At 43.1% G+C, this 21,399-nt stretch overlaps 2 long non-coding RNA genes across 2 annotated transcripts in view; both read right to left on the bottom strand.

Moving 5' to 3' along the window:
- Nucleotides 1-379: 379 nt before the first annotated feature.
- LOC141728451 (uncharacterized) lies at nucleotides 380-6,653 on the bottom strand. The gene is made up of 4 exons (XR_012579366.1): nucleotides 5,891-6,653; nucleotides 3,858-3,967; nucleotides 3,174-3,235; nucleotides 380-937 (listed from the first exon to the last, which is right to left on the bottom strand). It is a non-coding gene; the product is annotated as an uncharacterized LOC141728451 (long non-coding RNA).
- A 3,361-nt stretch (nucleotides 6,654-10,014) lies between these two features.
- The window catches only part of LOC113459248 (uncharacterized), a 38,578-nt gene continuing 27,193 nt past the window's right edge, over nucleotides 10,015-21,399 (bottom strand). The window contains exon 4 of the long non-coding RNA XR_003380322.2: nucleotides 10,015-10,246. This is a non-coding gene — a long non-coding RNA (uncharacterized LOC113459248). The remainder of the gene's footprint in view (nucleotides 10,247-21,399) is intronic.

Raw genomic sequence — 21,399 nt, 5'->3', positions numbered from 1 at the left:
CAGAGGGAAGGGGAACCAACAAGCTGAAAACTTGTTTTCATACAGAATCACAGAATGCTTTGGGATAGATGGGAACCTTGACAATTGTCCAATTCCAACCCCCCAAAAAAGGCACAACTCAGGGGAAAAAAAAAATCTAAGGAATTTTGTTTCTTGGGTTGAAAAGTAGAAGCACTGAGTTAATTTTAAGGAGTTCATTTGTTTAGGAGAAAAGTTATCTTTTAATTTTTTTTTTGATAAAATTTTGTGCTGCATATACTCAGTGTTGTTTTCTGACAAGGTGAGTAAGCAAAACTCCTCAGATTAGCATTTCTTATTTCCTTATATCCTTTCCTTTTCTGCCATGTCAGGACCATCCTTGGGCTGCACTGACCTGGCCATGACTTCATCCATGCCAGTTGGATGAGCCTCCAGATTCTTGCCACTTACATTCACACAAACATCCAGCTCCATCCCATGAAAATCTGAGTTTAAGCCCAGCTTTAAAGACAGAGTTTCAAAAACTCTTTCTAACCAATGGTAACCTTTGGCAAATCCTTATATTTTCCAAGTGTGGGTACAGATTTTTTTGTAAAAATGGAGATGGCAATTTCTGTCAGCCATTTACAGTTTTTTTCACCCATCCATTATGTGCACATAGACCTCAGCACCCTCCCAGCAAGACTTGTCCACTGGAGACAGGATTTAAAATATCACTGCTTAAGTGATTAAACTTACCTTACAGTGCTGAGACCACCATGTGGGGGTTTATCCTTTCCTCCTCTCACCACTCATCTCTCTGGGACTTTGCTGGGCACTGTGGGGTATCTGCCCACCTCTGGAAATCAGCCATATAATTTACATATCTGACTTCAGTTGCTTGGTGACCAGGGCTTTTCTTTTAGTACCATGGATTAAAAAGTTCCAACTGTCACCTGAAAATCTTCCTCAGCCCATCCTGGGAAAAGATAACGTGGTCAGACAAGCTGTTCCCTCATTTCCCAGCTTCTCCCACCTCTAAACCTGAGGTCACCCATGTACCTCATTTCCCAACTCAATCCCTCTAATCAGTTACATAGTTTTAAATAATTGTCTGAAAAAATGGACAGAAATTATGAGGATCATTACCAGCTGCCTTCACTGCTGCCATTCCCCCATGTATGTATTTGCTTCTCTGTCTTAACACCTGAAATGTTTGGGAAAAAACTTAAACATGGCCAATGACTGCATTTAATGCAGGAGCTTTGGCACCTCTGGGCTCTGTATTTATAGCTCTGTCATGTTTCTTCCTTGTACTGACCTGGAGAAGAGAATTTTTTTTTTCTTATCTGATGAAAAGGTTGTCTGTCATGATGTGGTTATTGCAGTACAAAATATTGCCTAAAACCTGACCCTGAACAAATTTTTTACAAGGACAGTTTACCCCAGAATTCCAAAGGAGGTGAAATCTTCCTCATGCTCTCCAAAGAGGGAAGCTGCTTGAGGTAAATAAAACTGGAGTGAGTCTCAAAATCCATCATGGAGCCTCAATTTTAAATGCAGTGTCTGATCCTGGCCGAAGCCACTCTGCTCTTGGTGTTACTCCACTGTACTTGGAGTTTAACATGGATTAATGTGGATTTTCATTGATGGGTGAGTCAGAAATTTAAAAATTACATGTAATAATCATAGTGTGTGGCTTGAAGAACATCCAAGGTACTTTTAGCCTTATCAAATGACAATTGTTCAATGAGTGTTGCCAACCAAAAAGCATTTCCAAAAGTAGAAGAATTTCTAACTAATTAGGACCTTCACAAATTTCCCATCCCCTTCCATTCATGTAGTCCATGAACAGACTGTGATTTTTCTTTTTTTTTTTTCTTTTTTTTTTTTTTTTATTAGACATAATTATTCCCAAAGTCTTTTGTGTAGGGAGGAAAACTTTTCCTGCCTCTGAGACGTGGTACTTGTGAGGCAGACAAGAGATGCTGTGCTCACAGACTGATTACATGAGGCTGGTTCTTTTCCCTGGATGAATGGACGTGATTTAGGGAAGTTTCTCCACTTGTGTTGTTTGTTCAGAACTTCTCTCTGCAAATATTTTAAGTGTTCTGGTTCACTCACTGTTAAAATGGCTGGAGGTAGCAAATACAACCCCTGGCTCACTGAAATGCACAGGATATATTTCATATGGCAGTGCAGGACTTTATTCTCCCAAAATGCAGAATCCTTAGTTAAGGGCTCAACCATAAAATATTTACTCACTCTGCTGAGTCCCTCATCTGCCTCTGCTTGTGGGCCCTTTATGAGCAGTTCCTGAGCTCCTCCCCAGCACTGTAGACAGGAACCTTCACTCTGGTAACTTTTTAAGAGCAGCAATAAAAAAAATGAACATAAAGAACGGCTGTCCTTTTAAAGTGGAGTGCCCCCAGTCCTCTGGCCGAAGGGAGGCTGGGTGGTTGGTTTTTCAGGGAGACACAAAGCCAAGAGGGCTCTGTTTTCACATGCTAATGAAGCCCAAGGTGACGGGAATTTGGCAGAGCCCGATCCCAGCAGCTGCGGGCCAGGATGGAACTGGCCAGGGCATTACACTGAACACAAATATACAGCCTGCTCCTAGAACTTCATCAGAAATGAATCCAGTGCCAAATGCCCTCACCATAGCCCAGGATTTTGGCAAAGTGCTTTTCAGATAAAGTGATAAATATTTTGGTAATTTAAGAGCTCAGTGTCCAGAGGCTGGAGCATTTGCCTTCTTTCCAGGAATACTCTGGAAGTGCTCAGTGCCCAGTAAGGTTCCAGAATGAATCATCAGTAAAGGGCACCCTCATCCAGAGGAGATGCATTTCAGAGCACTTGTGCAGTGCATCATTGGGGATCATCTTCAAATTTTACCAGTGCTTCAGAAAAGAAAAATAAGAAAAATGATCAGAGCAAATTATAAATTTTTAAAGGAAATTTTTGAAGTTCAGCTCTTGTGCGCCAACCTCACCCCCCTGAGGCACAAACACAACTGCCCCGCATCCAAGTCAGTGGGGCTGCTCTGAATCCCAGTCTGGGGATGCTCTGACCATTCATGTGCCACAGGAGTGAGGGCTCTGTCCCAGCAGTGCCACTCACTGCACTGGGCACAGGAAGATGTGCCCACAAACAGCTCCTGCAAAGTAAAACCAAGCAGAAAGACCAACCTCTGCCAGACCAGGTGATTTATTTACCTTCAGGTGAAGCCCAGCTGCTCTTTGCCACTTCTTTCTGGACAAGAATTCAGCTCTGCATTCTAACAGAAAACACTAGAAATAAAACATTTTCAGGTGAGAGGAGAAATTTCAGGTTCTTTAATATTACAGTGAAATCAGCAAGTAAACAAAGACAGGGTGTGCTATTCAGTCACCTCCCTTTCCTTTTTTTCCCCCCAGAAAGCCATTTCCAGCTGGATTTTCCCCAAGATGTTAATATTGTGCTGGGTTTAATGCTGGCTGAAGCAAGGTAGCCAGTGGTTATTGCAGGCCTGACATGCCTGCTCTGCCAGGGAACAGCGTGAGCTTTCAACTCAGAAAACAAGGTGAACTTTGTTGGGTCATCAATCTGCTTTTGCCTGCCTTGGCCAGGTATGTGCTCACAACGAGGATGACTTTAATTCAGGATCAGTTTATTTGTACTTCCCTTAGTCATGGCCTGAGTGGTAAGGGTGGAAAGTGTTCAACCCCAAGGTTTTGGGTTTTTTTCTGGAAAACAAGTTCTTCTTTTGAAGAACTGGTCTGAAGTTTGTAGTGGTAGCTTATGTAGGCAGTTTGCTCACAGAGCTGATGTTCCTGATTGTGAAGCAAGAAGCTGAAACATTTTAAACAGAGCCAGGCAAAGGCAATCTTTCCATTTTCTGCTTCCTAGAGTGCACTTACGAAGGAGAATCACTCCTTAGTCGTTCCTCTTCAGCATGAATTCCTGTTCCATCTCCTTCATTCCTCAGATCTAGTCCTCAGATCAGAGGCAGGAATACAGCTCTGTGTCTCTGTAATGTGACACAGAACCAGCACTGAAAATGGGCTTTAAATGGTGCCACTATGTTGATTTAATTGGATTTTGCCTGAGAAATAATATGCAAGTTAAATCATTACTCACAAAGGTGTGCACCGTACTTAAAAAATATACCTTTAGTGCTCAGGGTCCAAACATTCCTGTTTTCTGTTTCAAGTACTTCATCTGCTCCATTTCCCCTTGGTTTTCTTTCTTTAAGCCTGATGCTGCTCCTAGGACGTGTGTGCTTGTATTTGTGTGCATGTGTAGGCCCATGATTGTTTCTACTGCTAAAGCTGGCAACGTAGCTACTGTTTTCCAAGCTCAGTTACTATTTTGGCAAACCATGGGTATTTGGGGATATGAAAACTGCTCAGCCGCCTTAAGGAAAAAAATTCCATAGGTTTTTCTTTCCATACTTTCCAGTTTTCCACTCATCAGTTGCAGGCTCGTGTTGAAAAATGTGTTTCAGTGTCAGAACTTCTGAAGAGCAAACCCCAGCGGTGGGGAGCAAGTTCACCCTCTCTGAGCAGCACTGGCTGCTGTAAGGGAATAAATAACAAATAACACAAGCAGATGAATATTAACTAATACCAAAGCACACCTACCCCTCTGAATTGCTTTCTCTGTTCACATTCTTGCCATTTGAGCAGCAGGGCAGCACCAGCTCTCCTCACATATTGCAGCCTGAGAAAACAGCTCCAAAGGGCCAAAAGAAGCAAATAAAATGTATTTGTTATTATGGCTGACCTTAGGCAGGCAGTATGTGGAGCTGCGGGAATCATTCACGGAATCTCTGATTATAAGTATGGTGATAACTGGTAAGACTGTGCTGAACTACTGTGAAACAATTCAGGTAGTCAGCAAACAGGGCTAATTGCTAGTTTGGGGGAGATTATGGGTAATTTACTGCCCACTGAGGGCTTCTACCTAAAAATAAGCTTTCCCCCCCCCCCCCCCCCCCTTTGGACAGCACTTGCATGTTAATGTAGAATTCCTGATGCAATTACATGTGAAGAGGACATTCAGATGCACTTCCATAAATGCCCTTCTGCTTCTCAATTACATTAACTGTCTTTGTAGATCCTTTGATAGAAACCATATTCTTCACTTTTTTTTAAATAGCGAACAGGCGCTGAGCTAGACTTTGCCGCTATCCAAGATGTCCCGATCAAAGGGCTCAGGGTAACACAGTAAACACAAGGAAAGAAACTCCTGGTGCTTTCCAACACAAACTAACGGGGAAGTGTCAAGCGAGCAGCTACTGACAATTCCAGCCCCGAAACCAAATGTTCCTGTGTGAAACTCCACCTTTGAGAAGGAAGAACAAACGCCCACAGAGTGTTTTGGCTATAATTACTTCATTTAAGGCGAAAAAGAAAAAAGTGCCGGATTCGGTTTGCTAAAGTCAAGACATTAATATTTTTGGCATGTAAAGATGTAAACCAAATGTTTAAATGAAATGTCATCCCCTGGGTTCACATTTGCCCACTGAACTATGGTGCACACCCTCCACAGACCTTCATACCATACACATTTTTCAGTTCATTGAAGAAGGCCCCTGCTGCTTCTCAAGGAAAACTAACTTGCAGAAGCAAAATAAATACTGGCGTGGCACTGCAGCAGCGGAGCCTCGGAGCACAGATGTGCAGCACTGCCGGCTTTTCCATCAGATAAGGAGCATCCAGACATAATCACTCCAGTGTCTGGGACACGGCGCACGCTGCGGCGCTGCCCAAGTATGGCCTGACAGACACACGCAGGGAGTGCTGGGGCTGGGAGGCAGGGAGCTGACAGCGCTGCAGAGCAGGCCTGTTATGTCTATAGCCAAATGTTTGTGTAATTTAGCCTGGGCTTTGAAATAGCCTCAGAAATCGGGGCACAAATGGAGCTTTGTGAGGAGCTGTCAGGGATGTACCTGCTGCAGCCTGGGGCTGGCACACCGGGAAGCTTCCGTCGGTCTCCATCCAACCAGCGGGGCTGCTACAGGGCTGCTCCTGGAGAAAAGCTTTATATATATATATTTATATACACATGTGAAGGCCAGCAAGATGGTTAGAGGGGTGGAGCACCCCTATGAGGAAAGGCTGAGAGAACTGGGGTTGTCCAGCCTGGAAAAGAGAAGGCTCTGGAGTCACCTAATTGTGGCCTTCCAGTACCTGAAGGGAGCCTGCAATGGAACACGGACAGAGACAATTTCCAAGGGCCTGGTGTGACAGGACAAAGGGGAATGGCTCCAAATGGAGAGGAGGTTTAAACTGGCTATTAAGAAAAAAAATCTCTGTGAGGGTGAGCAGGGCCTGGCACAGTTTAGAAGCTGTGGCTGCCCCATCCCTGAAGTGTCCAGGTTGGACAGGGCTTGGAGCAGCCTGGGACAGTGGAAGGTGTCCCTGCCCAGGCTTGAGATGAGCTTTAAGGTCCCTTCCAACCCAAACCATTGTCTGATTCTGTGATATAAATGTATATTTATATCTATATATGCACACACAGAGAGATATACATACAGATATATACACACACATGCACACACACATATATTATATATATTTGGCCTCATGTTTAATTGTGGGCCCTGGCCCTAACTGCACTGTGGCATGCAAAGGGTTACTCCTGGCTGCTTTCAGGTAAGACACCTCTAAAAAAGCAAAAAAAAAGGGTAAATGTAACCCTACAGAAATACAGCTCCCAGGGCCTGTGGTAGTTCCTATTAAGATATACAAAGTATCTCAGCAAGGGAAAATTTAACTTACATACAACACATGATTTTAAGTAAAGAAATATTGATGGAGTGGGGGGGGGACGGACAAGTATTTTTTTAGCTCTAATTTATGGCTGAGCAGCTTCATTTTAGGTACTTCATGGGAATATTTTAAACCAAGCCTGCATAATATTAAAATAAGTTAAAATGTATGTAAAATTTATGAGAGCATGTCAGGTGCAATGCTTGATAAAGTAAGTTTAATGCTTCAGAATTTTTTTCTTCAGGCAGAGAAAGCTGAATCCTGCAATTCTAGGTTACAGTATAATTTTAGAAACTCTTTTCCATTATACCATTCTTTTATTAATGAGATCCAACCCAATTTAACAAAAAGAGGTAAATTCCTAAAGAGTTTGTGGAAAGTCCTCAGCAGGTTGGAAGCTGGGAGTGTGTGATAAAAGGGGGTATTCTCCTGTTCATGGGATCTATTCCATTTTACAAAAACACAGAGGAAATCAGTTCCCAACAAACTTTCCAAGGGTGCCTCTCCAGTGCAGTTTTCCTCCTGGAAATGCCGCCCGGCTCCGTGAGCAAACAAAAGCTTTGGCAGCTGACAGGGGCTGTACATCACTTAGAAAACTCTTCATTTACTGGGGGTGTGTCATATTGCCTCATTGTGTGACACTCCCAATTATCGTGACAGAGCTCAGTGACAAAGTACTGTCACCCCACTGCAGATCCAGAGCAGCTTCTTCCCATTTTTCTGCCTGGTCATGGGAACGTCGCTGAGCCGGTACAAAGGAGCGGCAGGAGCTGCAAACGGGCTGCAATGGCTGCAAACTGCTCTGCTCTATTAAAAATTCAGCTCCTCGGCAATATTAAATCTGAATTTACTTCCATCAAACAGAAACTTAGCATATCTCATTCTTCCATTATAAAATATTGACATCAGGAAGAGTGAATCCTGAAATGAAGATTATAGATGAAAACTATGTGCTTGGTAATTATCATTTTTTTTTCTTTGTTATTATTCCTTTCCTCTGAGGATTGCACAGGCTGTTGCAAACAGTAATGAAGTTAGCATGCAGTGCCAATGCAAAGTGTGCTGCAAAGTTATTCCTTCCCTCATTATGGATGAGGGAGGCGAGACAGGGGGAGGAGGGAGATTTCCCCAGCCCGACCCACACGCGGGCGGGACAGCCCCCACCTCACATCTTAATCAGCATCCCTGCTGAGGAGACCCTCAGTGCCATCTTGTCTCTGTCTCCTTTTGTTCTGCCACTTCCATGGGTTTTTTTAGGTCTGTACTGGAGCTCAGAGCTATTAATATCAATGACACTTTTTTTGTCACAAACCAAGCAGCCGGTTCACAAATCCTTTCACTGCCCCATAATGCTCTCAAATAACCAGAGCACTGGAAAACAGAGTTCCAGGCATGGAAATGTCCAACCCCTCATCCCAACAGCCCTTCTTGAGGCCTGACACCACAGTGGGAAGAGATCAACATGCTGGCCAACCTGCATTTTGGGATAACCCTTTGGTTCCTGCCTGTGGAGACAGCCCATGGCTTCCACCACCAGAGCCACAGCACCACCCCCTGAAATTCCCACCTGGCTGATGAACTTAGTCCCAGCTGGTGCCTCTTTCCAGGGTGACCACGCAGAGAGGTCCCACTTGGTGGGATGGGGTTGTTTGAGGGCCTCCTCACATCCTCTTGAGCCCTGCTGGTGGCCTGCAGATGTTCCTGAGGAGTGTGATGTATCCCAGGTGCAACATCGCATACCGAGTCCATCTCATGTGCTTCCTACCAAAATCAATCCAAGTCAATAAAGTGCCCACCCTCCTCCCAGTGTGCTTGCAGAGGTTCAAAGCAGCACCAGTTACTCTTAAGGTGGACTTGTCAGGTGTCAGATGAGAACAGAGAAGTTGAAGCATTATGTATAGAAACAGATTTATTTAGAGGACTTGAAGAATTTGTTTTGCTATCAACAGGTCTATAAGAAGTGCTTGTATAGTAGAGTCTAGTAGAAACTGATACCTTGCAAAATGCTAAGGGGATGTTGCTTGGGTCTTTTTTTTTCCACTTTTCTCTTCTTTTGGTACCAGTCAAACACAGAACTGCCCCCCAAAGCACCCCATCTCAAGGCAGCCATGGCAGTAAAGTTCCTGACCTTGAAGGGCATTTGGTCCCAGCCCTTCTTGCAAAACACATCCCCTTTCTGGTTCCCATCTCTCCAGGCTTCATTTATATATAATATATAAATATCTTTGCCATGCACTCAGTTTTTTGTGTTTGGTTCCAAAACTGAGAACCCTGCCAGTCTCCAAGTCTAAATCTTATGTGAACCTCTCTGTCCCTGCCAAGCCCAGAGCATACAAATATCACAGCACATTATAATCACACAAGATGTTCCCAAGTTTAACAGTTCTCATCCCAGAATACCAAACCCTTCTCCTAGCATTCCCAACAAATCAATATGCATTATTATTACATGCTCAGATACTACATCAGATTTCTGCTCATGCCAAAATTTCAGCTAGCTGTTCCCTGGAGTATTTATGCTTGTGTACTGTATTTAACAACAGCCCATTCAAAATGCTCACAGCTCCTAGGAATGAAATGCACATAATTTAGGAATAGCTGTCTGGCTATTCAGGCATCATGCTGTGTCAAGGGAAAATTAAATCTCTGACTCTCCCCCTCTTCTAAAACAAACCTGTACTTTGCATCATATTTTGGGGAGCTGCACGGAAGTTTCATAAAGAGCAAGTGGCCTTGACGCTTTTTTCCCTGTTTAATGGCAGTGCCTCCCCATTAATGCTCCAAAATGATACAGTAGTTTGAAAAAAAAGCTCTCAGCATGCAGGCATTGTATCACATTAAGAAATCAGGATTTTCTAGGCACTGCACAGCATTAATTACACTGAGCATGCTGCAAATTTAAATTAAATGATATGCCATGTTCTGTTGTAAATATCGAAATGGATTGCAAGATAGAACCCCATATTGGCATTTGTGCACTGAATAGGATCAGAAAACCACTATGATATGTAATTTCTTTTTATTTTAAGCATATGTGATGCAAATGTGGCTTTTATTTTCGGGAGTACCTAAGAGCACACACATGTACAGGTTAGAACTTGTCTGTCCTGAAAAAAAAACCCCTAAACAAGCCCTCTCTTAATAATAACAACAACGATAAAAGAACAACAACAAAAAAAAAGCCCTCTTTGCCTTCATTTCCTTTCCAACATAAAAGAATAAATTATGCTTCTCTTTCCCTCCAACAAGTATTTACAATGTAGGGAATGGAGTGCACTGAGAGGAAAATGGGGAATACGTGGGGCTGCAGCAGGTCAGCAGGAGCAGGAGGATCTGATTTTGCCATGTGGGTTGGAGTACCAGGATCCCATAAAAATAAATAAATGCTGAGGGGGTTCAACTCACTCAAGTAGGGAAGGGCTGCTCTTCCAGCTGGAATTTCAGTCAGGAGCAGAGGGAAAGGTGAGCTGGGGCTGCCTCGACTCTGTGGTGATGGGGGAAGCCTGATTTGGTGATGCCATGGGAAGAAGTGTCTGAAGAGAATATAAACAATAAACAAAAGCTCTGTCAGTATTTCTATTTTTCTTGGCATTGGTATTTTACAGTTCTATACTATCAAGTTGAATGGTCACAATCTCAGCAGCCTCTGCCCTTAACAATTGGATGAGAAGTATTTCTGGTGTAATTTCACATATTTCTATGTGACTAAATACTAGACAAATATTTTATAACTTTGCACATCAGGGAAAGGGTGGCATTTAGTTAACTCTATAGAAAAAGTCTTTAAAAAAATCTGTATTTTGGGGGGCTTATTTAAGGCCTTGATGAAATGATGTTCACTTAGCTGAGACCCACAGGTGAGTGCCAGTCTGAACTGGCACAAGGGAACAAGGCATGAAGGAGACACAGCAAGAACATGTGGACAGGGACTTGCAGAGTCACTGACTTTTTTTTTAACCCAGCATCACCACATTCTTTCTAAATTATCTTCTCTGTGTCTTTTGTTCCTAGGCCTTGCCTTCCTGTCCCATTTTGCAGCAGTCCTGTGTGTGGGAGAAGTACAGCTGTGGGATGCCTGATGAACAGAGGTGCTTGAACAACTGGCCTTCAGCTCTGTCACCTTTTTTTGGTGCTTGCAAAAAAACCAAAATTAAACAAAGCAAAACCAACCACACACACAAAAAAAGATAAAAAAATCCAAGCCAAAGATAGTTTATGTACAGCTCAGGAAGCTCTCAGCAATGAGTGTGTCTGTGATTTAATAACACACCTACCCAAAATGACACCTCTTCTACTACTCACTGAGAAAAAGAAGGCAGAGCTGCACACAGGGCACTGCTGTTGCAGCAACAAGCAGCCAAACTACCAGGTATTTATTTTTCAATGTACACAATTATTGGGGGAGAATAAAAATTATTCTTTGACACTCTGAGAGAGCCGTAAAAAGCCCTGTGCTTCCCCTACTCCCATGGTCCTGGCAAGAGCCACCTCACAAATTCTAATAAATAGAGAATAGAAATAAATACTTTAACTACACAGCATCGGGTTTCAAATGGCTTCCTGAATCAGAAAGTGCTGCTAGTCCATCTTCCTTATTTCCACACTCTGTAATGGTGGCTCTCCAAAAGTCAAAGTGAGATGGATACTACAAGGATCACAGACACTACACTGGGAAACCAAGTATCAGTGGCTACATCCAGATTTATGGTAGGTGATGGCAGTAAAGTGAAAGTAAAACTGTTTGCACAGTCTGTATTGTTGGCCATTACTGTGTATTTGCCCTTTTTTCTTGCTTAGCTGCAGCTGGAAGAATGGAAAATTGTACCTTCTCTACAGTGTTAGAAGACACTTTCTGATCGTAAGGTCAATCAGACTGGTTTAGCTGCTTGAGGTATTTATGGCACCATCACTCAGTGTCTTTAAGGAAAGGTTAGATACATTTATGGGAAAGGTATTTTGCAGAAGCTTTCCTGCTTCATAGAGGTCTTGGACAAAATGACCCAGGAGGCCCCTTCCAAGTCTATCAAATGTGGTTCCCTGATTGATGCTGTTTCCCCCCAAAGTCTTTTCAAAACACAAAGCACTGTTATAAAATTTAATATGATACACTATATAACTTTAACACAATGCCATTTTCTTATAGGAAATGGTTAGCTGGTAGCACAGGAGCCTCGTGCAACAGGAAAAAAAGGTAGAAAAAAGAAATTGCAGTGCAGCTTCTCTGCTGAGGGATATCGACTGTAACATTTACCCTGTGTCTGAGCGTGGACTCTCAGCTGTGCAGGGGGACACCAAGCCAGGGAAGGGTATAAGGAACCCAGGCTTATTTATTTCTCCAGAAAAGCCTGACAAGGCCTGAGGTAATTTTCTGTGCTGTGCAATAATCATTCCCTCAATGCTGGGGAGCAAATGGACACCCAGCTCTCCTTGTAAATCACTGCCTGGTGCTGCACTGGCTGGGCAGAGGCAGAGCTGCCTGGGGAGCAGGAGAGGAGCTGGAGGCACAGGGCTGGAGCTCAGGTGTGTCCTGCACCTCTGAGAACACCCCTCAAGGAGAAGAGCTGAGCTCTGTAACTCAGCACTCTGTGCCATGACCCTGGCCTGGCCTGCTGCCACCCCTGCTGCACCACGGAGCAGGGGAGTGAACCCCTGAAAACTGGGAGTGCCAAAACTGCACTTCTAAAAAAGGGCAGCAGCACCCCTGGTAACGTGTTTGTCTGCTGAGTAAAGACTCAGCAAGAGAGCTTGGGCCACATTTCCCCTGTCTGAATACAAGATTGTTTGTCAGGCAGAATGCTCTCCAGGTCTTCTATGTTTCCACCAAACCATTCAGTAAAATGATAATATTCCTCTCCCTACTATATTTCCCTTTTTTTTGTTTTTGTTTTAATTTTCTGAATGTTTCCTAAATTGGCTTTTTTTTTCCTTAACCATTAACATATTTAAAAATTAAAGTCATGTGATGATTTTAAAAAAAACAACAAGAAAAACCCAACCAGATTCTCTGGGCCATCTGGTTGAAATGCTCTGGTCAGCCTCCACTGCTCTGTAGTAAGTTTTAATTTTAGATTTTCACAGGGGGAAAAAAAAGAAAGAAAAAAATACCCAGAATTTTATTGAATTGGAGTTTACTTTCAAAATAATTTTACACTAACCTTTTTATTTTCACTCCAACTGATTTAGTTAAAGGCCAAACTCTTCTTCTAAAAATCAGCTCCCAGCCCCCATCTTCTTGGGATAGCCCTGACAGGAAATAACAACATCCATACACAGACACTCTGAAGCCTTTTGAAGTCTCACAAATGTGAGCTGTTCCCTTTTGCAGAGCAGGCTGGGATTAACTCTTTTATTAACCTTATAACCTCATCCATGAGAAAAAAAAATAGCCAATCCCTTTTATTTTATTTCTTTTAAAATCTGGATGCATGCTGCCTTCTCTACCCAAACATTTGTGAGCTCACCCTACAGACAGGAGCAAAAGAGCCCTTGGAAAGCCCCCTCTCCCTGAGGAGCTCCCCAAAGCCCCCATTGGGCCCTCCCATTATGTTGCACTCAGTGTCAAATTTTGTGTTTTCACTGGAAAATATTTTCGCTTTACAGGAGGGTTGTGTCTCTGTGTATTGGTGGGAGCAAATAACAACCTTTTGGTCCTTTTCAACACATTGCATCAATGTATTTTCCTGATTCTCATGTCAAAAAAAGCATCTTTTAGCAGAATGAAAAATCTGACCTGGGTGTAATCCTGACAGTGCTCCAATTGCTCATCCTTAGCTTCATCCCTGCACTGCAGTGCAGAGAAAGAGGCTCACATTGGAATAGCTCTTCTCACCAGTGTCAAATGGTAAAAATTTGCTCAGAGAGTGACATGAGCAGGAATTTCAAAGGCGGGAAAATTTATCTCCTGCTCTTTGTCTTACTCTATGGTGCACTGTGGTGGTTGGAAGATTTAAGTTCCAAGCATCCCATCTATATAAATCCTAGTGGAAAACAACTCCCCAGATTCTTTTTTTTAGGGTGTTGAGCTCAGCAGCTGGAATCTGCCAGGGAATGATAGCCAAGATAAGGATGGAGAAAAACTTTCTGTGGCCTTCAGGTGTTGGTCAAGGGTCAGGATTAGGGAACAGCCAAAGCCAAACAGAGCTCTGTGTGTCACACAAGGTCACAGCTCTTTAGTTTGGGGTTTGGGCCAGTCCTGCCCCTGCCCTGCTCGGCTCAGCCCATTTACTGCTCTGGTGATACAGCCCCTCCTGGGCTTTCTGCTTTTCAAAGGTTTACACTCGCTTTAAATCTCAATCAAAAGCTCCACTTTAGCTTTTAGGAGACCAAGACACTTACAAATCTCCGGTGGGAAGGGCAAGTGAGGAAGGCAGAGTGCCTCTCCCTTGCAAAGGCATTCAGACACCACTTGGATGAGGAGTTCCCAGCTGCTTTGCTGGATAAACAGACACAGCACAGTTCTAATGTGCAGGGGTGCCCTTCACACCAACAGGCAGAGAAAAGAGGCAATGGGAAGAGTAAGAGGCACCACAATAAAAAAAGGCAGGAGTTCCAACTGAAATTTTACCCTCTTTGATTTTTGAAAATGGGAAAACCCATTCGGGATCAGGGATTTCCAGACTGGGCTGTATGCACCATTAATTGTTCCATGAAGCAGAGCTGGTCTGCTATTGTTGCATCCTCCAAAAACAGCTGTTACTATGAGCTCTGTGGGACTCAGGAACTCCATTTCCCAGTTTTCACTTAGTACTTCAGTGATCATACATAAATAATAGTAATGATAAAAATAACAATACCTGGCTTGCCATTATGTTGTACGCGGTCTTTGTGATACTCTCTCACGATAAAATCTGGGTATTAAACACTTTAACTGAAACTCTTAATAAAACAGAGATATTTTTACTTGTGCTGTTATATTCACATTGTGATCACAAAGCACTTTACAGAATCAAATGGAAGTAGCCAGTCTGATCCTTGTATAGAGGATTTTGTGCATCTCAGCAGTGTGTAACAAAGCTGCTGTACAGGCAAGTAGCTGTCAAACATACCATGTTTTGGGGTTTCTTCTGGCTGAGCAGCATCCAAAAGCTTGGGGTTTGTGCTTCAGGTTGGCATCAAAATCTGTAAAGCCACCACAAATTGCACAACAAGAGGGAATGTATGGTCTCAACAACTAGACAAGAACAGGCTGTGGTGTCTCATTATCAAGGTCCCTGGGTCTCAAAGGAAAAAGAAAAAAGGTTATAATTTTCCAGGTTTAGGAGAAAAGCCACGGAAGTCTTGGAGCTGAGCAGTGAGCAGCCTCCATGGGGTCACTGCAAGGGGACAAGGCAAATGCTCATGGTAAATGGTGCCTTCTGAGGTGTGAGAGGGTCTCCAGCTTTGGGCCCTGTACCAGGTACTTCTGGAGCTGTGAGACAGTGAGGGGCTTTGTTCCCTCCTGTATAATTGATAAATTACCATTGTTAGCACTAAACAATACAAGTGAGCACAGAATGGAAACACGCTAATGCTTTATCCAGCTCCAGCAATTCTGCTCCTGTGCTCACACTGTTCTTAAATGTGCTAGGTATTTGTTTGATGAAACAATAAGTTTTAGAAAAGAGAAAAATAAGAACTTCAAAGATAATAAAAACCTTGGCTACATACTTTACCACAGGCAGCTGTGAATAAGCTTCAGTACTCTTTATTTTTAACATTCCAGATATGTAATTTAATGCAGGTCTAATGACAGTCTCGAACATGCTGCTTTAATCGAAATTGTTCAAGCTCTGTTCTGTGACAAGGGCTCACAAGATACCAGCAGGGTTGTCCATTTTCCCCACTTGTGTAGGGAAAAGAAAAAGGAGGGGAGGGGGACACTCTTGAACTTATGTTGCTATTGATGTGTAATATACAATAAAAAAACAGTTAAATTTCAATTACCCACAGGTAATTATAATTTTATTGTTTGACTGTACTATGGGGAATTTTGTAATTCCCAAGACTAATAATTTTCTATAATTTTACAGGTTGTCAAATAAACTATTAAAGATTATCTTTGAAAAGGATTCTGCAATTGTAAGGACATATCATACTGTTCCTGTACATTATTAGTAATTAGAGATCCCTGGATAGTGAAATATCCACACTATATGCTAGCTGCTGGATACCATATTTTCTCACAGCCTCCTGTAATCTTGAACCAAAGCTTTCAAACTTCTCAGCCATTGTAGCCTGAGTCACATCCAAACTTTTATTAATATTCACTGAGCACTCATTAAGCAATTCTGGTGTGTTCCATCCATTAAACCTGTGCTTCCTGACAGGGAAAAGCAAAGGCTCCCAGGTCCACCCCAGAGCACTGGAAACAAACACAAAAGGACTCATTCTGAACTCTGTGCCCTGAAGAGGAGATAGGGAAGAAGCAAAGTTTGTACCAGCACAGAAGATGTGACTCTGCCCTGACAGTGCCTTCTGACAATGAGTGGCTTGCACAAGATGGATTTTGCTTCCTGATTTTATCCTAAAAACATGCATAGATGCAGATATGGTGGGGGTCAGCATTGCATGTCCACGAGGAAGGGAATGGCAGGGGCAAGGTCTCCAGCCCACAAGAAGCAAATGAACTGGGGGTATGCCCTCATGCTCATCAGCAAGTCCCCCAGATTTACTGGGCTGTTGGTGAGGAACTCCCCAGGCCAGTAGATACCGACATCTGCCCAGCTGAGCAGGCAGCAGCACCTTCCCCAGGTAATCTGGGAGAAGCCGGAGGCACTAGAGCAGCATGTGCTGGGTGACAGCATCCCTTACCTGCACAGCGCTTGGTGAGATCCTCCCAGCCTTGCAGGGCTGCAGTGCTGAGGAGGAGCGAGGAGGGATGAGCTGAGAGGAAGAGCAGCCCCTGAAGCGTTGCAGGAGCAGCTGGCACAGCCTGTGAGGGCAGCGAGCTGGGGTTCGGCAGCTGAGAGATGGCTGAGCTCTCGCCTGCAGAGCCATCAAAGGCACCATTCTTGGCTGGCAGCATTGTTTATTGCAGCTGCCCCAGGAGATCATCATTATTTGTTTGATCAGCCTCTCAGATGGCTGTGGGTGAGGGCTCTGTGCAGGGGGGACTTCACTGCCTTAAGAGCAGTCTCAGGACGTGGGGACTCTCAGGCTTCCACCCCAGGGTTTGCACAGCCCCAGACTGTGGGGACACGGAGCAGGAGCAGCCTCTCAGGGCTCTGGGCCCATCTGCAGGGGGGATTTGCCCTGTTCCCGGTGCCAGGAAGCCTCTGTGGCAGCTGCAGCGCTCAGCAAGGGGCCTGGGCAGGGATTTCCCTCCCACCAGGGAGCCCAGGGTGGATTGTGTTGGTTTTACGGCGTGGAGCTGGTGGAGCAGTATAAAGATACGGGAGCACAGGGAAGGATTAAGGCCAATGGACTGCAGCTCCCTGCCTGCCTCCAGAGACAACTTGGAGCCCATCAAAGGTATTAAATCTGAGGAGCCACTGCAGACACACACGCTGAGCTCTTTTCCAAGGCCTGCTCGCCTTGCTGTCCAGAGCTCATGTGGCACCTCTGGGAAGGTGTGGGAAGAAGGAAGAGTTGATAATTTGGAAAGCTCTTCACTCAGTGGCATTCCCTGCTCCTGACCGGCCTCTCTGCCTGCTAACCCAGCTCACTGAGACTGAACCCATTCCTGCAGATGATGGGCACTTACAATAAATAGAGGGAAAATCCAGAGCCCACAGAGAAGGCTCAATATGCTTCTGGGTAACAGACAGCACCATACACACACACAGAGCCCTCCTTCCCCTTAATTCTGGTCTGTGCTTTTCCTGCTTAACACATTCCTTGTTGCAAGGAGAACACGTTCTGACAACTGAAGAGTGAAAGCAATTAGAAACAGAATTAATTGATAAAACTAAAGCCCTGCTTTCCTTATGTTTGTCATATGACTACAAATATTGTCACTCCCATTAATATTAATTAATATAATTATCAATGTTTCTAATCCCTACACATTTTGTTGAAAAGTTACTCTTAGCTCAAGAATATAATTGTTAAGTCGTGGAAATGTTAAGTAGCAGCTAAGTAAGTCCAAAGAATTAATAGCAAACTGTAGTTTATCCAGGGATTAGACTTTTAGCAATACATAATCACCTCTTCATGTGTTCATCCACATAAAATACCTTCCATCCCTTACTACACTTCTGCCTACTTGTCCTTGCAGTGCACAGTTTTCAATAATTAAAAAAAAGACAGAAAGTAAATATTCTGTGCAGTTGCACGCTGTTCTTCAAGGTAAGTCACTGCACCAAGAGTTCTGTGCCCACAGCTGAGAGTAAAGTCAAGGTCAATTATCTCAGGCTGAAAGCCCAAATGCAGGCTACTTCTGTGATCAGAATGATCTGTGTAACACTGCAAAGCCTTTGTTTTGGAGTCAGGCAAAGCAACTCCTCTCTCTCCCAGCTTCCCCACGGATTGTCTATCAGTTGGACTGTCCCAGATTAGTGGAATAATCCAAAACAACCCCAGCCCTGCCCTGCTGCTGCCATGGAGCCGCCTCTCCTGGCGGGCGCTGCAGCAGAGCCTGCCCAGCCCCTGCCCCGTTGTTCCTGCACGGACACTCGGCAGCTCCTGCCTGGCACAGCAGGCAGCAGGGCGAGGTGCAGCATTCATCAGCTCTTCTGGAAAACAGCCAAAGTGCTCTAAAGGCCTTTGTTGTAGGGTACAGGGGTGTTTCTGCTAGAAGAGAATAATGTAATCATTTTGCTATTAATTTTTAATTGTATGTTGCTCTGCATTATTACCAGTGTATACTGATTTTCCTGAGAGAAACGGGGATGCTGTACAAGTAGTTTCTGTTAGGAATGCTGTTGGGCCACGCTGGAAAAGAAGTGACAGAAAAAAGCTGTTCTTCAAAGTTACTGCAGTCACCTGCTGCTGTCTATTCCTACAAGGTATCACATTAAATACTTATAAAATGTATGAGCTCAAGAAGATTCATGGAGAACTGCCACAGTTTTCCCTGTTGTCAGGTGTTTTTCTTTGCTTGTTTTTGTGGAGGTTTTTTTCTTTTTTTTTAATGGCCACCCTTTGTAAGGAAAAGTTACTTCTGAGAAATATTTTGCAAGCAAATTAAACTCACTGATGTGGATGAAATCAGTAGCAAGAGTAAGAAATGCATTAATTCTTCTCAGAAGACAATCTTTATCAAAAATGCTAAGATGCAGCCCACTGATACAGTTAAACTTTCTGGTAGAAACATGATTGTATCACTCACTTGTGCCCACTCACAAATCCTTCATTTCATCTAAGAGAAAACTGGCCATGAGGGGACCGGAAATCTTTAATCTGCTTTTCTCCATTTCTTCAAATATCTGGTTCTTATCAAGCCGCATCGAACACGAGCGACACAAAACCCTCATGTCCTGCACTCCATAAAACAAATGCAAACAAAGCACAGACACGTCGGCAGTGTGAGCAGGATAACAAAGTATTGCATGGCAGCAAGCCTGCAGAGCACTCCTGGAAAGGCAGCTCTGCCTGCACATTCAAGAACAAGAAATCAATTAGACCAAGAAACAAGTTATGCAGAAAAATCTACACTTTGCCACTGACCTAAGTATCAGGAGTAGGGTAAAATCAGCTGTTCCCCCCAATATTTGATTATCCTTTGTAAAGAAAAATCATGGGTTTTTTTTGCTCTTGAATCCCTAATACTAATTATGCATTACAATATAATACTACTTGTATTATACCATATCCTATAATGTATAATCCCTATAATAAATCACACTATGATAAATATTTTAACTATATATTAATGTATTCATAAAATAAACATGTATAAATATATAGTTAGCTTAAATAACCATATACTACTATGTGTTTAAAATAATTTTATAAATGATTTTATTTTTGGGCAGATATTCAAGGTTAGCTGTAATTTTTTGGACAGCTGGGAAATTCTGGTGAGAGTTTGCAAAGTTTGCACCTAATTGAATTAGCTTCAAAACAGAGAAATAGGTGATTTGATAAAGAAGAATTAGACACATTAAATTTTCAGTTAAAAAACACGATTTTCTATCTGGCCAGTTCTAAACTGCAGTTTTAGTCCTGGCATAAGCCCATGATCATCAGTGAAAAATGTGCCTTCATCTTCTCCATATCCAGTGCTGCAGGATCTCCAGGGGTGACTCAGGAAAGCTCTGAAACATTCACAGTAAGTCCAGTAAGCACTTTCCCAAAAAGTGATTCTTTCCTGAGCTGGGGCCAAAATAGGGCAAGTAAAGGGAAAACCAAAAATGCAGACTGTGAAGCAACCTGCCCATAATTTCCATCAAATCAGAGATTAAACCTCTTGCACAGTAGCCTCTTCTAGGGGGACTGCATTCATCATTCCAGGAATTAGTCTAACCAAGGCTTATTATTACTGCAAAACTTAAAATACAGTATGTTATTAATTTGGATTATGCTGTTGCTTCACAGCTTTGGAAAAACAAAACAAAAACTCCTGAATTTGCATTCACCTTTAGTAGCAAGGTTCTGTTCTCTGCCTGTTTGAGATATTTCTTTCCATCTCCTGCACCATCATGTTTCAGTTCCTGAGAGCTGTAGATATTTATTCAGTGCCCTTCTATCTTGGCCATCACAAACAGCTCTCTGATAACAAATCACACTCTCTGAGCATCATTTGCTACCAGAAAGGATCCTCAAGGAGCACACGCTCTGTGACACAGGATATTCCCTGCTTTGCTGTGAATGCCATAAAGAGTTTCACAAAATCAGCCTCCTTGCATTGAGAGGGTAAGAATGCATCATCTCAGTAGTTTTACCACTTCTTATTGCCTGGTTAGGCTTCATGCTTAGTCCCTGCTCCCTGGCTCTTCAAATGAATGCTGCTACTTAAACACAGAGAGCGATATGTGCTTAGTGAGAGACTCAAGGATTTCAGCCATCAATAGAGGTTTAATTATGTGCTGGTGGATGCTCAGGTACTACAACGATGGCTGTTGTATAAATTGCACAAAGCCAGCACAGAAGAGACCACTCACAGCTCATCCTACACTCTGCTCCTGCAATTTAGACAAAATAAAATGTAATGCATGGTATTAACTTGCATCTTCTTCTTGCCTATGTCATAACCCATCATGTAATGTGATGTTATTCCGTGTCGTGTCATGAGTAACATGATGCAACACAATGTCACACTTCAGGAAATATTACTGAGCAAGGGCTGATTCTTGTTAGCAGTTCAGAATGCGAGCCTCTGATCCAAACATATTGTGGCTGTGGCTGATGGGAAGGCATCAAACTGAGAGCTGTGTTGGGCAAATGTTTTTCTTCTCTGGCTTGGCCAGCAGATGTCCATTTGTCAGGTTTGGGTTCAATTGAGATTTCTTTGTCACGAGCACTTTCTCTTGTAAAAGAAATAGCAATTTTATGGCAAGCCAAATACTGAAAAGAAAAGCCCTTAGAAATACATAATAAATGTATATTAGCGAGACAGAAAATTGGAAAATGGCCACCTGCCAGCAGCCACATAAATTTTGGAGGCAATGCATTTTTCTGCCATTATGCATTATCACAGGAATTGCAAATATTTATTAAAAGTATTAAAATGGTGAGAATGTTAAATGTTTCCTTCAGTAGTGGAAATTCACAGTGCCACATAGAAGATAGGATATTCTGATACAATGTTTATTAAAATGACTTCATT

The sequence above is a fragment of the Zonotrichia albicollis genome, chromosome 3 (genome assembly GCF_047830755.1).
Source record: "Zonotrichia albicollis isolate bZonAlb1 chromosome 3, bZonAlb1.hap1, whole genome shotgun sequence".
In the NCBI taxonomy this organism is placed as follows: domain Eukaryota; kingdom Metazoa; phylum Chordata; class Aves; order Passeriformes; family Passerellidae; genus Zonotrichia; species Zonotrichia albicollis.
The sequence above is the reverse complement of the archived record's forward strand: the minus strand, read 5'-3'. Positions and strand labels throughout refer to the sequence as shown.